This window comes from Cupressus sempervirens, chromosome 4, assembly GCF_028749045.1.
Source record: "Cupressus sempervirens isolate cs-2001-9-10 chromosome 4, ASM2874904v1, whole genome shotgun sequence".
NCBI lineage: Eukaryota > Viridiplantae > Streptophyta > Pinopsida > Cupressales > Cupressaceae > Cupressus > Cupressus sempervirens.
In genome coordinates this window covers 457083954-457100610 of record NC_143121.1, presented here as the reverse complement: position 1 = coordinate 457100610, position 16657 = coordinate 457083954, and the positions used below count along the sequence as shown (strand labels likewise).

General features: G+C 34.1%; 1 pseudogene; it reads left to right on the top strand.

Annotated features, from left to right (window-relative positions):
• Positions 1–909: 909 nt before the first annotated feature.
• The window catches only part of LOC149561951 (uncharacterized), a 28603-nt pseudogene continuing 12855 nt past the window's right edge, over positions 910–16657 (top strand).

The window sequence follows — 16657 nt, the reverse complement described above, 5'->3', positions numbered from 1 at the left end:
CCCAAAAAGAGTATATTTTCTATACATGAGGGAAAGTTACTTGGATATTTTGTATCTAAGTCGGGCATCACGGTGGACCCTGAACAAGTTGCAACAATTCTAGAGCTGCCTTTACCATAGCACAAGAAAGGCCTTCAAAGTTTCATTGGCCATATCAATTTCATGCAAAGGTTTTTGCCTGATATTTCAGCACTTCTCAAGCCTTTAACAACTGTGCTTAAAAGGAATGCAATTTTCACACGGACAAAGGAAGCCAAAGATAATTTTTAGGCCATCAAAAATGCATTAGCATCAGCGCCTATCCTAATCAATCTTGATTTCAGTAAGGATTTCATTCTTTACGCTTATGGTGGTTATGATGTGATTTCAGCCATGTTGGTATAGCAAAATGTAGAGGGATTGGAACAACCAATTGCATTTTTCAGCAAAGGACTAGAGGAGTATGAACAATGTTATAGCTTTTTCAAAAACACATCCTTGCTATTATGAAGAGTCTTAAAAAATTTAGACACTTGCTGACACATAACAAAGTCATTTTGCATGTCACGCATCCAAGTGTTAATGAATTCCTCTTAAGTAAAGATTTGAATGAGAAGAGAGATGGCTAGATCACATGTGTCATGGAGTATGATGTCAATATTCAGATCAATAAGCTAGTTAGAGGAAAGGGCATGTGTGAGAAAATTGTAGATAAGGATATTTCAAAACTTGAGGAGCAAGCAAATATAGTTTTGTTGATCGTAGCAGCTGGAAATGATGATAGACCAGCAAGCTGGTTACATGATATGATGCATTTTTAAAAAACCAATCAATGCCTAGCTACCTTAGACAGAGAAAAGAAAAGATATTATCGCTTGCAATCAGTTCCTTTTGTGTTAATTAACAACATTCTATATCGAAAAGATTTCAATGGAGTCCTTCTCAGGTGTGGATTTAGATCAAACTGCTCAAATATTGCATGAGTTTCATGATGGTCATTTAGGAGGGCACTTTTCTCCAAGGACTACAACTTATAATATTCTAAAAGTAGGCTATTATTGGCCTGATTTGTTCAAAGATTGTCATGCATATGTTAGAAAATGTGCCAAATGCACTATGTTTGTGGGAAAAGAAAGGCTACCAGCTTTGCCTTTGCAGCCAATTAAAATAGAACAACCCTTTAAGAAGTGGGGAGTTGATTTTATAGGTCCCATTAGCCCTCCATCTAGTGCAGGTCATAAGTGGATTATTACGACCACTGATTATTTCACGTGCTGGATAGAAGCAATAGCATTAAAGGATGCAAATGAGACAACAGTCCTAAATTTCTATGATGATATTGTGAACATGTTTGGAGTACCTGATTCCATTATTTTTGATAACGTGCTTTCTTTTATTGGAATGAAAGTTACTAATTGGGCCTTTAATCATGAGATTTATCTTAGCACTAGCTCAAATTATTACCCACAAGGTAATGGATTGGATGAATCTTCACATAAGAATCTTATAAGGATTATCAAGCGCAACTTACAAGAGAACAAGAGAGATTGGCATTCAAAGCTAAAAGCTGCCTTATGGGTTGATAGGATTACTCCAAAGCAAGTTACTGGAAACTAGCCTTATACGCTGGTGTATGGGAAAGAAGCCAGATTATCAATTGAGATAGAATTACCTGTACTTGACCTTTCTACACAGCTAGTTTTGTTTGAGGAAGGTGACCCTATTTTAGTGTGGTGCACCCAGTTGATGGAGTTGGAAGAAACAAGGAAAAAAGCCATGGAAACCATGGAGTATCAGCAAATGTAGATCAAGAAGAGCTTTGACAGAAGAGCTCAAGCTCAGGAGTTCCATGTTGGTGACATGGTACTGAAGTGGGATGTTTTGAAGAGCAGGCCAGGCTAGCACAATAAATTTGATCACATGTGGGCTAAGACCATTTCAGATTGCTAAGTGTAAATAGCATAATGCCTACCAGCTAGCTACCATGGAAGGAGATGTACTATTGATCCCTATGAATGGGATACACCTCAAACCATGCTTTGAGGTATGAGTTTCAGTCCTACCTTTTATATAATAGGTTAGTTTTTCCTATTTTCAATAAGTGCATCTGAATTTAGTTTAGTTTTGTTTTCTATTCTATTTTGGTTTGGTAGTCTAGGTTAGTTTAGTTGTTGGTTTACATTGTTTTGTACTCATACCCGCTCATTTAATTTGCACATGCATAGATATGTGTGCTTAAATGCACGCACATATCCAACACATGCACACATACACACATACATATTGTTGACACTAAAATATGTCTGGCTATCCACCATACATATCTACATATGCATGCATACGTTGCATACACACAAGAATTTATTTAAGTCCATACATCTACACATACACCAACCAAATGGTTGACTAAGATGGTGCAACTTATAAAGTTGATACTTGGGTTTTGACCCTGCATACCCATCAATTTAATAAGAATTTCCAGTCTTATTAAATTGACAAACATACATTCAAAACTGAACCAGTAACTTTAGAAGTCACTTTGTGTCAGGTTTAGGTGCTAGGATTGCATAATCAGACTCTATGCCCAAAGAATAAGCACAATTTAATCATTGGTCAAATGTCAAGCAAGCAGACATACAACAGAAGTTGCCAAAAATGTTACTTAATTTTTGCACATGTGTAAAAATTTAAGCATGCATGCAATAAAAGTAGAATTTCTTTTTTTCATTTCATTTAAACAAATAGAAATGTCTTTGTATTTATTTACTTTCAAATATACATTGATGTTTTCAAACAATGAAATGAAATGATATGCTGAAAAGAAATGATCCCACACAAACCGTGAGTATAGCTCACTGTATTAAATTTCTTTCATAAGGAAATACATAAACAGATACATATGAATGAAAGAAATAAAGAGAGAGATAACTAGTCATTGCTTGTTGCTTTGAAATGATGATATTATAAGTCATTAAATATTTTATTTTTATTTTTTGCAAAACGAATCAAATAAATCATCTTGTATGCTCATGTAATGGTCTTTAAGAGGGGAATTAGTTAGGGAACATATGCATGGAATATAGGAGGTCAGATTTTGACTTTGCTAAGTCAGTTTGGGGGTCTTTATGACCAGTTTGAGCATTTTGTGGATAGTGGAAGGTGAGTCATAGGGTTCTTTATGACCGAGTGGAGCATTTTGAGCAAAAGACCATTATTTTAGAAGTTTCTAGCACCTCTTTTCCAGGCTATCTTTCTACATGCGACCCAAACAGTTGGGCATTGTACTTAATGAGTTTTCTAACTCATTTGGAGGGAGTTCTAATTTTATGACTGAGTTTGGAGACATCTTTGGAGTCCTAAGCTTTGTTAGAGGTTCTATAATTCAACATTTTGAAGAAATAATGCCAATGATAGTAGTGTGATTATGCCTTATGAAGTAAATTGTCAAGTTATTTTTCCTTTCTACAAATTCTGTGTGTGTTTTGAATGATTTGATAAGTTAACTTGTGAATGTTTACATTATTCCTTGTTTTCTATCTCATTCTAGCACCTTTTTGTGGAAAACTAAGTCTACTTGCAGCTTATGATATGTGTTCATAGGTGAAATTAGTCAAAGTGAGATAGTAATTTATCCTCTTTTTGTAGTTTTAGTATTGAAACCTTATCATAAATCACTTGTGCAAGCCTTTACAAGAAAATGTGCTTTATTTGTATTTCATAGAACTATAATCCTCTTTGTTACATGTGTGTTACATCTTCATAGTAACTTCTGGTGTATTACCTCTTTTCTTAGTTTAAGCTTTAGGTTTTAGGTTTATTTTCTACACTTTCTTACCTTTTCCCTCTAAGTTTTCATTAAGTTTTAGAGTGTTTCACTGAAAGATATAATAGGAGTAGGCCTAGAATCTGGAGGTTTCATTTCATTATCCAGTCTCACGTAATGAAATGACTCCCATGTTAAGTAAAGATTACTGAACATTGCCAATTTAGTAGGGTGAAAATCCTAAAACTTAACACATTCAAAGCTTTTCAAGTACTTCTCCTATAATAGGGAGAAAAAAATTCCTATGTGTAACCCATGGAAGAAGAATTTAGCAAAGTTGATATTTCCAAAAGTCTTTCTAGATGTAGACTTAATGAAAGTTCTCTTTCATTGCTACAATCCAGCCACTAAATCCTTTCATAGGAAAGATGGAGCCATCCTCTACTCTCTTAACCATGAATCATTCATTGAGGCTTTTGGATTGGATGGAGCTATGGGATAGTCTATAGATTTAAAGGATTTGAGTAGGAAATTTGAGTCAAATACCAAGGTCTATACTGGGAAATCTATGCTATAGCATATTCTCATGGATTTGAAAAATATGGGTGATTACCTTAACAAGGTTGAAAAAATGATGCAACTTGATAAGTTTAAAAATTATTTTGTAAAAATAATATATGGTGTCCATAAGGTTATTGGAAAATATGGAACTAATATGGTATATGGAACTGAATTAATAATTTTAGAGATGTGCAAGACTCCTACCATGGTGGGGAGTATGATTATGTGAATTACAATATGGAGGTGATGAAAGAAAATATTGCTATGGCTTAGAGTGGGGAACCAAAGGATTTCACTATCTATTATTATTCATTACTAATGCACCTAATTCTCTACAAGAATGTAGGATATGTAAGTTCTAATTTCATTGACCATACTTCTAATGCAAGTGGATACCTACTAGTTTAGCTGTGGACATGGGTATGGGACATCAATTATCATTTTTTTGATTCTGCTTCATTCTTAAATAATTTTAGTAGTGTAATAACGAGAATGTTAGATGTAGGTTACCTTAGGGCACCTGATATTTTAAAAGTCCTTTTGAGACTAGCCTTGCTTCCTGAAGGGAAAAGACTTGACCATAACTAGGGGACATCTTTTTATTTCCAACTTTTTCTTTGATGAGAGTTTATGGTTTCCCTCAACCACCCCATATATTACCAAAGTTTATCCCTCCTAGATTAGGTATAATTGAATTCATTTGGAAACTATTTATGGTAAATAGGGAGTATCTAGGAGCTAAAGTGCATAGGGGTACATTCTTATGTAGATGTTTTAGGATTGGGGATTGTTGGAGTTCTTTCTTGTAAAGAACATATCAGGTGAATTTAGACCTGATACCAGGAAACAAAGACAAGGACAAGCCTAAGGATGAGCTAAATCCTATTTTTAGCAAGGCTAAATCTTAGTTCTAGGCCAATTAATAGAGTCAACAAGACTCACTTCACTTTAGGCTCTACTAAGCCAAGGCAAGCAAACCTAAGGGATTTATCCTATTAACTTGATTTTCTTCTATGTATGACTATCCCCTATAGCAAAAATGGTCAACTTTCTTCTACAATTTTCTAGAAAACTTCCTGATTATAGTAGCCAATTACAACCAAAGAGAGTGACAACAAATAAGCCATGACCAACACTTCTAGTTCTTCAAAACATAAAAAGGGAAATTGATATTGTTTGTTGTGTAAATGTCTTGTAGCTACATGAATGTTCCAATATGCTTTCAAACTTTGGGATGGGCCAGTGTCTTATCCATTGGGCTATAGAGTGAATAAATAGCATTTTAGACCTTTTTAATCAACTTTTGATTAAGAGATTCAACATTAAACTCTTAGTTTTATTCTGATTCTCATCCTTTTCATAAATCCTAAACCTTATCAATTATAGAAATAAATTACCTGATTCTTTAAATCAGCAACAATCGATAAGAGATATACAACCATTTAAATTGCATTATACTGAAGAGATAACTTATCTATTCAGTCTCAAAGCTGTAGATATATGAAAAAGAGACAAAACTTCAAGGATAATGACAATTAAGGATAAATCCTTCTATTTAATTTCAATACTACTAATACAAGTCAAAATATAATACATAGATAAAAGCACTTTTCCATAATGTTTTCCTTTTTGTATTCAAATATTCATATAACATAATTCATTCAAGTAACTACATAACACTCTGGATAGACTGCAAAATAATAATGACATATATCAAAATTCTATAGACAACTGACCTCTACTTCTTATCTTGGGAATCCATAAATAGGATTGCAACAAGCTACAGATGAGAGGAGGACACATGTCAAAATTCTAATGGAATCAAAAACTCTTGGAAGGTGTACATAATAAATACAAAGACTAGTCTTCCAAAATATCAACAAAAAAAGATAAGTAGTTGAGGAAGTAGAAAAACATTAATGTTGAATCCTTGATCTTCTCCTCTCCTTTTACTCTATCTACCTTGTAAGAAAAAATCTCAGCTACCTCCTAATGGTAAACCCTTTATTTCACCTACTGCTTCCCAGATGCAAATCTCTCTTTTGGTGGGCCAGTCAGTATTCTTTACCTCTTGTAAATATTGAGTGGCCTTGGTCCACCTAGCATCCATAATTTCTTTGGAATCAAAAATAAATTTATTCAAATTTATCTCTACTTTAAAAAGAGAATCAGTCAAAGCATGGGAAGGGGAAACAGAGGTATCCTCAAAAAATGCTACTATAGTCTCCCGGGTCAAGATGTTATCAAAAGAAGTTGACCACTCCTACTAGTCCATTACTACATTGGTAGAACTTAGTATAGATGGTATACAAGGTTCTATTCCATCAAATAAAAATTTTAATTTTCCTTTTATGACCTACAACTTACTAGTAAAGAAGCCATTTAATTCTCTTACCATTTCTAGGCTGTCCTTTATAGTGAAAATTTTGTCTGACAAGTCTAGCTTTTTAGCCATCAACACAATTAATTTGTACAAAAATTGAATATAAGGCCCCCATAGACCAAAAGTGGCTGTTAACCATGAGAGTGTTTCATTGCAAAACTGGTTAACACTTTGTAAAGTAATAAAAGAATTATGGGCCTATTGTGATAGGTTCTTCAAGACATCAACCCTATGGCTCATCATACCTCTAAGGATTTCTATCCTTACATCTCCTCCATGCTAAATTGATTGAGTGTCAGTGCTCATTCTCCTTGGCTATGAAGACTCATCCTCCTCTATTTCTTCAATCTGCACCAAAGCCTCAGCAGTATCCCTAATTGGCACGGAAGTCCTTTGTCCCTCCTCTCTCTGAACTGGAGCCATTCTCTATTTTGCTTGTGCTAGCTACTCTCTGAGGGATGCAATTTCATCCTCAAGTGCTTAGACCTTAGCTTCTAGCTTAGCAATTCTTTCCTTGTATACATGACTACTTCTAAGCTTATTTTCATAGAGCTTCCTAACATCAATGTAGTCGTGTATGGATTGGGCCATCCTTGTCTCCATTTCCTCCACATAGGCTTCATTCATAAATGAAAAATGTTTCAATGCCTTGGAGATCTCTATGCTAGAGGTGCCCTGTAGAGTCCATATTATCATGTTTCCCTATTTTGTGCTTTGCACATCCATCAATTTGGGTTTTTTATAAGTAGGGAACATGCTCTAGACTACTAAGGACTTGGTATCAATGTTGAAACTAGTCCCTCTCTTCAATCGCTTAGCACCAATTGCCTCATAGGAGATGGCATTTTCCTGTCTTTTGATTTGATCAAGTGTGAAAGCTTGCTTCAAGTCCCAACCAAGTACTAGTGACATAACACTTCTTTGGAAAAGATCCCTAGCCTCCTCTAAAGTCATCACTTCACTTTCAAGATCATAGGCCTACAGTTTCTCAATCAACTCCATCCTTTATTCATCTGATTCATCAGGTTTTATCTTGAGGACTAGCTCACTCTATTTAATTTTATATAAAAAGCTCTTGAATTCATTGGATTTGATGAATTCATCATCCTCCAAGAATTTCTAAGCTTGGATGATCCTATCATCTAGTCTTGCTACTGCCAGCTCCAAGTCTGTCAAAGTGTTCTTTGCTCATCAGTCCTGGTCTAGAGGTAATTTTGTCTCATGTCAGCAAAATAGTGACTGCTCCCTAGAAAAATCTACAAAGTTCTTTGCCTAACTTGGGGAGGTATTTGCACAATTTTCTACCTTTTATGCCCTTTTTCCATCCAACATGCCTAGGGTGCATCTTCCTCCTCAATCTTAAGGGCCACATCAAGTTCTAGGCTATCAGGGAACACCCTTTCTTCCTCCACCATTGGACCCTCTGGCATTTTAGCCATTATCTTTGCATGGTTCATGACCATCTTTTTGATTCTCTAGGGGTAAGGGATATCCATGCAAAAACTTGGGAATTGGGGATCATATCTCTTCAATTCCTTTTCTACCCTTAGCACATCATCAAGCTTTGCAAGCTTGTTAGTTGCCTCCCCTTCTGATACTATGTTTGGGATGATGTCTATATGGGGCAACTCCTTGGAATTGGGAAATACAAAGTTTCTTATTTCTTTCAATGTTTCCCTTATCCACCCTTTAGAATCATACATTCTATATGGGCCTATGCATAAATTGTAGTGGTGCAGAAAAGAATGAGCAAAATCTAGGGCTTCTTTGCCAATAGTAAAATCACCAATTTTAAAACATCTATACAAAAAGGTTCCCCTATTGACCTTAGGGCCTAGATAGTCTCTATTAACCATGAACAATTTCCAAATAAATTCAATTATTCCTAATCTAGGAGGAATAAAATTTGGTAAAATGTGGGGTGGCTGAGGACAACTATAGACTCTCATCAAAGAAAAGGTAGGAAACAAGAAAATATCCCCCCAATTATGATCTAATCTTTTTCCTTTAGGTAGCAGGGCTGGTCTTAGAAGACCTTTCAAAATTTCAAGGGCCATAAACTACCCTGGATCTAACATTTTCATTATAACGATACTAAAATTATTGAAAAAGGACACAGAATCAGAAAAATGATAAGTGCTATCCCATGCCTATGTCCATAGCTACACTGACAAGTCTCCATTTAAATCAAAAGTTTGATCAATAAAATCAGATCTAATGTATCCCACATTCTTGTAGAGAATCAAATGCATTAGCAGAGAGTAGTAAGGGAAAGTGAATCCTCTCATATCTCTAGACCTTTCCCTGGCAATGGTATCCCTCATTATATCTAATATATGACTAATATAGTCATTAGGCATGGTAGGCATCTTGTACATCTCTAGCAATTATTTCTGCCCCCCAGACCTCATCAGACCCATCCTTTCCTACAACCTTGTGGACACCATATATGGTCTTGACAAAATAACTTTTGAATTTTTCCATGGGCATCTTCTTCTATATCTTCTTTATGTAATCACCCACCTTCATCAAATCACTAGGAATATGTTGCAGCAATGAAGCTCTAGTGAAAGCATTGGGATTTTCCTCAAATATCCTCTATAAGTCCTTCAAATCTATAGGTTGACCCATTGCTCTAGTTAATCTAAAAGCTTCAATGAAAGGTTCTTGGTCCAAGGTACATAGAACAATTCCATCCTTTATGTGAAAAGAATTGGTGGTAGGGTTGTAGCATTGGAACAAAGCCTTCATCAAATCCATATCCATTAACACCTCTAGGAAAATTATCTTGGCTAGGTTCTTCTTCCATGGATTACAAATAGGAACCTTCTTCTCCCTATTGCAATAGAAAAAGTAGAAAAGCTCAGAACTAGTGACATCAGGGCACCTAGCATATGGATCAATAAAAGCATGATCATCAATATATTTTGCATTTGTAGATCTTGGAAACAACTTTATCCACTCCTTTGGGAATCAGGTAGGCTTCTTCTGTCTAGTTTTAACTCCCTTTGAGGTTGAGGTCTCTAATACTACCATTTTTGAGGCTTGGATTTCTTCCACTTCCTGGTCTGATATTTTGTGAATTCTCAACTGAATTATCTATAATTGGAAATATTCTATCTCTTAAAAGCTTCGGAAACAACAATCTACAATGCATAGAAAACACATGATAAACTCAAATTCTATTTTTGGAAATGATGAATAGTGATAATGGGAAAGGAATATCTTATGAGCTAATATGCTCAGACTCACATTTATGTTGCATTGATTTTAACATGCTTGAAAAATGATATCAATTCTTTATGTCAACTTCATGGAGCATCACCATTAATTTCCAACTATGCACTTTTTGTACTACACTCAAATCTAATTGGTTGATAAGCCCATATTTTTTTTCTCATCATTATGTTTGCTGTAAAGATTAGATTGTATGATATTATGACAAGGTGACTGAAAAGAACTTTCATAACATTGCATCATTGTATTAATGGTTCTTTAATCTTATGACATCCCTTAAAATTTAAGTGGCAAGACCCTTTACAATCTTATGACACCAATCATTATTGCAGCATTGGTAGCTAACTCCATCTTGTTCTACAATCTCACAACAAGCATTTTTGGAGCATAGTAAGTCACTTTCTCTTGCCCTATCATCATATGATCATAGTTGATCTTCCCCCTTTGTAACATTGAAACATAACATGTTTGCTTCTATGATGTTACAGTCATCTTGAAACTGTTACATTATAACATTGGTGAGTTATTATTCCTTCTGTGTGACCTTATGACAAACCCTAGTCATAACATCAAAAAACCCCTTTCAAAGTCCCAAGATCTCATGATGAAAGACCTATTGTAAGATCAGAGACCACAAGCCACTGTCCAACTTAAAATATTTTGGTCCCACAAATGCTGACAATGAATACATTTGACACATGTATGCTAGCTCCTCTCAAATAGGAAATTGACATCTGTCCTAACAATCAATGACCTATTTTCTTTTATGACCCCTATAACCCTATGATGATAGAATATCATGTCATTGCAACATTCCTTGATCCTTTATATGATCACATGAAAATTGTTTTGTCATAGTATGTTAATTCTTAAAATTGAACCCTCCAATCATGTGACAAGCACCGCAGAATCATAGGTCTCCCTCCTTTTCTTTATGATCTAAAAATGAAGACTTTATCATAGGGTCATAAACATCCTTACTCTTTGCTCTTGATGCCATGATAAACCTTTTATCATAACATTAGAAAAGATCTTTCATGAACAAAATATAATGCCATATGATCTTACGACATAAAGGACATCACAAGATCAAGAAAGATCAAAATCATACCTACAATAACATGATACAACGTTAATTGTGAGATTGGAAAAAGCCTTTATGCTTGCCTATGATATTATGCTAACCCTCCATCATAACATCATAGAAAATTATGTACTTTTAGAAAAATGAAAACCCGCTCATTTATATGGCCTAGGGTTAGGGAAAAAATAGTGATTATGCAATTTTTTAGGGTTAATTTTAAATGGAAAAAATATAATCATAACCCTAGCAAAATAATTCAAAATTTTCAACAAAAAATGTAGAATTTTCTCATTAGTGAAAAAGGAGCTATCAGGAATTTTACAATTGGAAAAGAGGACCTAGATCAGATCCATACTTTTCTCCATCATTATAATTTGTCAACTGTTCCTTATAGAATGTATGACCTTAACAACTAGATGAAGATTACTCTCAAGGAGATAAGAAATTATGTACTACCTAGCACCAAGGAATTTCCCCATGAGGATGTTATTCCAAACATAGTTGCAGAGGGTGAGGTAGCTGACAGACTAGCAAAGCTAGATGATTTTTTGAGGGTGGAGAGAGAAATAAAAATAGTAGATCCCCAATTTTTGGGATTTTACATAGATATCCCCTATCCTCAAAGGATCAAGAAGATGGTTATTGACCATCCTGAGATCATGGCTAAGATGCCTGAAGGGCCAATGGGATAAGAAGGTTGCGTTTTCCTTGATAGTCCTGAACCTAATGTGACCCTAGAAATAGAAGAAGATGATGCCCTGAAGCATCATGGGTCACAAATGGAAACAAGAGATACAAGATTATCCATATCCTTACTGAGGTAAAACTGAGGACACTATAGATCTTACCTAGGAATAGTCAGTATTTTTTTCACTTAAGACAAAATTACCTCCAAGATAGAATAAATGCAACTGAGAACACACTCACTGACAGTAAATTGGTAGCAACAAGGTTGGATGATAGGATCATGCAAGCCTAACAATTCCTATAAGATGATGAATTCATCAAATATGCTAACTTCAAAAGCTTTTTATATAGGATAAAATAAAGTGATCTACTAATAAAGATGAAACCAAGAGAATCAAATGAAAAAAAGGTAGAACTAGTTGAAAAGTTGTAGGCCTATGATCATGAAAGTGAAGTTATGACTCTAGAGGAGGCTAGGGATCCTATACAAAGGAGTGGCATGTTGTTGGTTCCTAGATGGGACTTGGAACAAGCTTTCAAGATTGATCAAATAAGGGGTAGGAAAATTCCATTTCATATGAGGCATTTAGTGCAGATGTATTGTAGAGAGGAACTGATTTTAATATTGACATCAAATCTCTGGTAGTTTGGAGTATGGTTCCTTTATCCAACAAGCCAAAATTAATAGATGTATAGAGCACTAGGAAAGGTAACATGATTTTATGAACTCTACAAGGCACCTCTGGCACATAAATACCTAAGGCCACGAAGAACTTTTCATTTATGAAAGAAGCCAAGGTAGAGGAGATCGAGACCAGACTTTCAAAATCCATAAATGATTACATAGATGTGAGAAAGCTCTATGAAGATGAGCTCAGGAAAATCCATGTGTACAAGGAGAGAATTGTAGATCTTGAGGCCAAGTTTCAAGCACTTGAAAATGAAGTTGCATCACTCAGGGAGCAACATGTACATGTAGAATAGGTGGTTGCTATAGTATAGAGACAAGAACATGAAGATCAATAACAGCCAGCCAGGAACACATCTTAGGCCTTGACAAAAATAGAGGAGGTGGGAGAAGAGGAAACATCAGAACCTAGGAGGATGAGCATTGATGCTCAATCTACTCAGCAGGGAGGTGAGATAAGGACAAATTTCCTTAGGAATATGATGAGCCATAGAATTAAAGTTTTGAAAAAAATATCACAATAGGTCCATAGTTTTTATATTTCTTTACAAAGTGCTAATAAATTTTGCAATGAGGAAATTTCATGGCTACTACCCACATTTAATCTTTGGGGGCCATATGCTCAATTTTTGGAGAGGCTAATTATGCTAATGGTTAAAAAGCCAGATTTTCCTGATAATATAATCATAGTGAAGGAAGGCCTTGAGATAGTAAAAGAATTGATTGGTTTTTTCATTGGGAAGTTAGAAATTATACAAGGAAAGTTAAAGATTTTATCTTAGGGAGTCCAACCCTATAGACCACCAATTCTAGATGCTACTAGCACAATGATAGCTTTGTAAGAATGGTCTAATTCTTTTGATAAAATTTTGACTCAGGAGGCTACAGTATCAATTTTTAAAGATAATTCTAAAATCCCATATAATAAGTTAATTGATTCCCTATTTAAGGCAAAAATAGATTTCAATAAATTTATTGTTGAATCAAAAGTAGTCATGGATGTTAGGTGGACAAAAGCCACTCAGGATTTGCAAGAGGTAAAAACTACAAAGTGGCCCACAAAAAGGGAAATTTATGTTTGGGAAGTGGTAGGAGAGATTAATGGTCTATTGATAGGAGGTAGTTGAGATATTTCTTATTAAGGACAGTGAAGGACAAAGAGGAGAAAAATCAAGAGCATGATACAAATGTTCACTTATTGTCCCAACTACTTTTATTTTTCTAATTGATCTTTTGGAAGAATGTTATGCATACCTTTTTGTTCCCATCTTCCAAAGTTTTTCTATCCAATCTTATTTTGACATGTGTCCTCCTCTCATCTATAGCTTGTTGCAATCCTATATGTGGATTTCCAAGATGAAGAGTAGAGGTCAGTTGTCTGTAGAATTTTCTCTTCTATCATGTATTATTTTGCAGTTTGTCCATTTGTTTTGTAATTATATGAATGAGTTTAGTTATTGCATACTTGAATACAAAAAACTGAATATTTTGTACCCATGGCTTGTCTCTATGTTATATTATGAGTTTCTGTTAGCATTATAAAGATCTTAATAAGAATGACTTTCCTTTAATTATCATTGTTTTTGAGTTTTGTCTCCTTTCTCATATATCCATAATCTTGGTATTGAATGAACAAATCTCATTCAATTTAATGCATTTTACACAAGTTATATGTCTCTTATTGATTTCTTCTAATTTAAAGAATTAGGTAATTTCTTTTTGTAATGTATAAGGTTTAGGGTTTTTGAAAGGGATATGATAAGAATGAAACTTAGAATTTAATGTTGACACTTTTAATAATAAGTTGATTAAAAAGGTCCAAATCTGCTAATCCTTGACCCTATATCCCATTAGATAAGACACTAGTCCATTTAAAAGTTCAAGGATATTCTAATGATTCATTTAATTATGGAATATTCATAACAAAAAATCAATTTACTATTTCTTGTATCAAGAGATAAAAGTGTTGGTCATTACTTATTTTCATATACTTTTATGTTGTAGTTAGCTACTGTGCTTAGAAAGTTTATCAGCAAATTATAGAAGAATGTTGACCATTTCTACTATAGGAACAATCTTTATAGAAAAGAGTATCAAGTTAACAAGATTAATCCCTTAGGTTTTCCCACCTTGTCTTTGTAGAGCTTAAATTGAAGTGAGACTTGATGACTCTATTAATGTTGGCCTATAACTAAGATTTAGCCTTGTTGAATATAGGATTTAGCTCATCCTTAGGCTTGTCCCTATCTTATGCTTCCTAGTATCAAGTTTAAACCCACCTAATATGTTCCTTACCAAAAAGAACTCCAATAGAAGGTATTAAGGAGATTCCCTTTTCTTAGAGAATATTTGACACCCAAAGTTGTCATTTTGTAGAGGCAGTTGGAAGAATGCCTTGTAGTGAAGACATCCTATGAAAAATTTTCCTATATTGATTTGAGCATAGTTGAAGTGGCATCTTATGCACTTTGTGCACTCATTAAAATATTAGATATAGTGAAAGGAAAGTAGAAGAAGGACATAGATAGGCTGAAGATTGATTTTTTAGATTGTATATCTAGAATGAGGAGCTGATCATTAGCAAGCATCAAGTTTTGTGATATAGTTCTTGACACCTTTGTCATTTATGTCAAAGAGGGAGTATTATGTAGAGAAAATTGTATATCGATAAATGTATATGTAAGGTGGAGCTTACGTATGTATCAATTTAAAGGAGTGATAAGGAACATAATGATCCATCAAAACATGAATAAAATTGTTATGTTTTGAAGGTAATCTTTATGCAAACTCTTATATGTGTTTTTGTTATGTATGACATCATTTTGGAATTAGGCAATTTTACCAAATGTTGCCATCAATACCAAATGGGGAGATTGTTTGAAATATGGTTAGATAGATCTGTCTTGATGTTTGTCATTTATGCAAACATGTATTCAATATTTTGTTTATGCATTTATAGATAGAAAATTATCTAAGTATTAGATAGTTTGCAGCTGTACAGAGAAAAGATATTAAGAGTGCAAAAAAATTGTTGTAAGTTAGCTTATTCACAATTAAGAGAAGCTTTGTGACACTATCGTGATGATGTGGTTAAGTGTGTATATGTGTATAGACAGTACAACACAAGTTATGATTAAAATACCAATGTAGGTATTTAATAAAGCAGAATAGACCATATAGGTAAATAGAGTTGTATGGCTTGAGGAATTATTTTGGTTACAAAATAATTACTAAGTTATGATGAACCAACTATGTAGTAATTTGTGAATGTGCAAGGTATAAGTAAAGATCTTATATAATGTAGTTATTGAAAAGTTGTGAGATATTGAGTTTGTAATGTGAACTATTATGTGAGCCTTATGTGATTCGAGATCTAATGTATGATCAAAGAAAGTGTGAGTTACAATAGTAAAGAAAGTATTGTATGTATACCTATCTTGTGAAGAATTGAATTGTGTAATTGCATGCTAGGGAAGTAGGATCTTCTTGCATACATTGTAATTGTTCAAAAACTCCTAATAGGGTTGAGGCTTCTAACAAGACCTAGTCCTCTAACAAGGAATCGAGACACTATACGTATTTCATAGACTCTTAACAAGGTCAATATCCTTAACAAGATCCTATTGTTTAGTGAATCATCTTGTGGGTATCATCCCCACTAGGTTTTTTGCTTGGATAGGGTTTCCCTAGTTAAAAAATAATGGTGTTATGATTTCTCTATGTGTATGGTTATATTTACTATTCAAAATTATTGGTTTATTTTCATATGTACATTATAAAGTAAGTAACAATATTCAATTGTGGGAAAAAGTTTGTAGAATATTGATTCACCACCCCCCCTAGTATTATCTATTTATAAGAGAAAGAAGATTCAACATTCTCTATTTTGAAATTATTAGAATTTGAAAGCTTAAAAGTAGTAAGTCTACCAACCAATCCTTTAAGGGTTAGATCATTACCAGGAGTACATCTTAGTTCTTGTATACTAGAGACTCTAATAGCATAGATAGGTAGTAGACTTGTTAATGCTTTGCTAATCACAGTCTCATATTCAATTATTCCATTAGATCCTCTAATGGCATTAACAATTTCCTTGACTCTAGCAAAATATTAAATTATATTCTCACCTTCTTGCATTCTCATTTCATTGAACTTAACTCTAATACTTTCAGATATAACTCTTAGCACATTCTTATCTCCTCCATAGATATTGTGTAGGCCATCCCACATCCTTTTAGAAGTATTACACTCTTTGATGTCATTAGACTCATAATA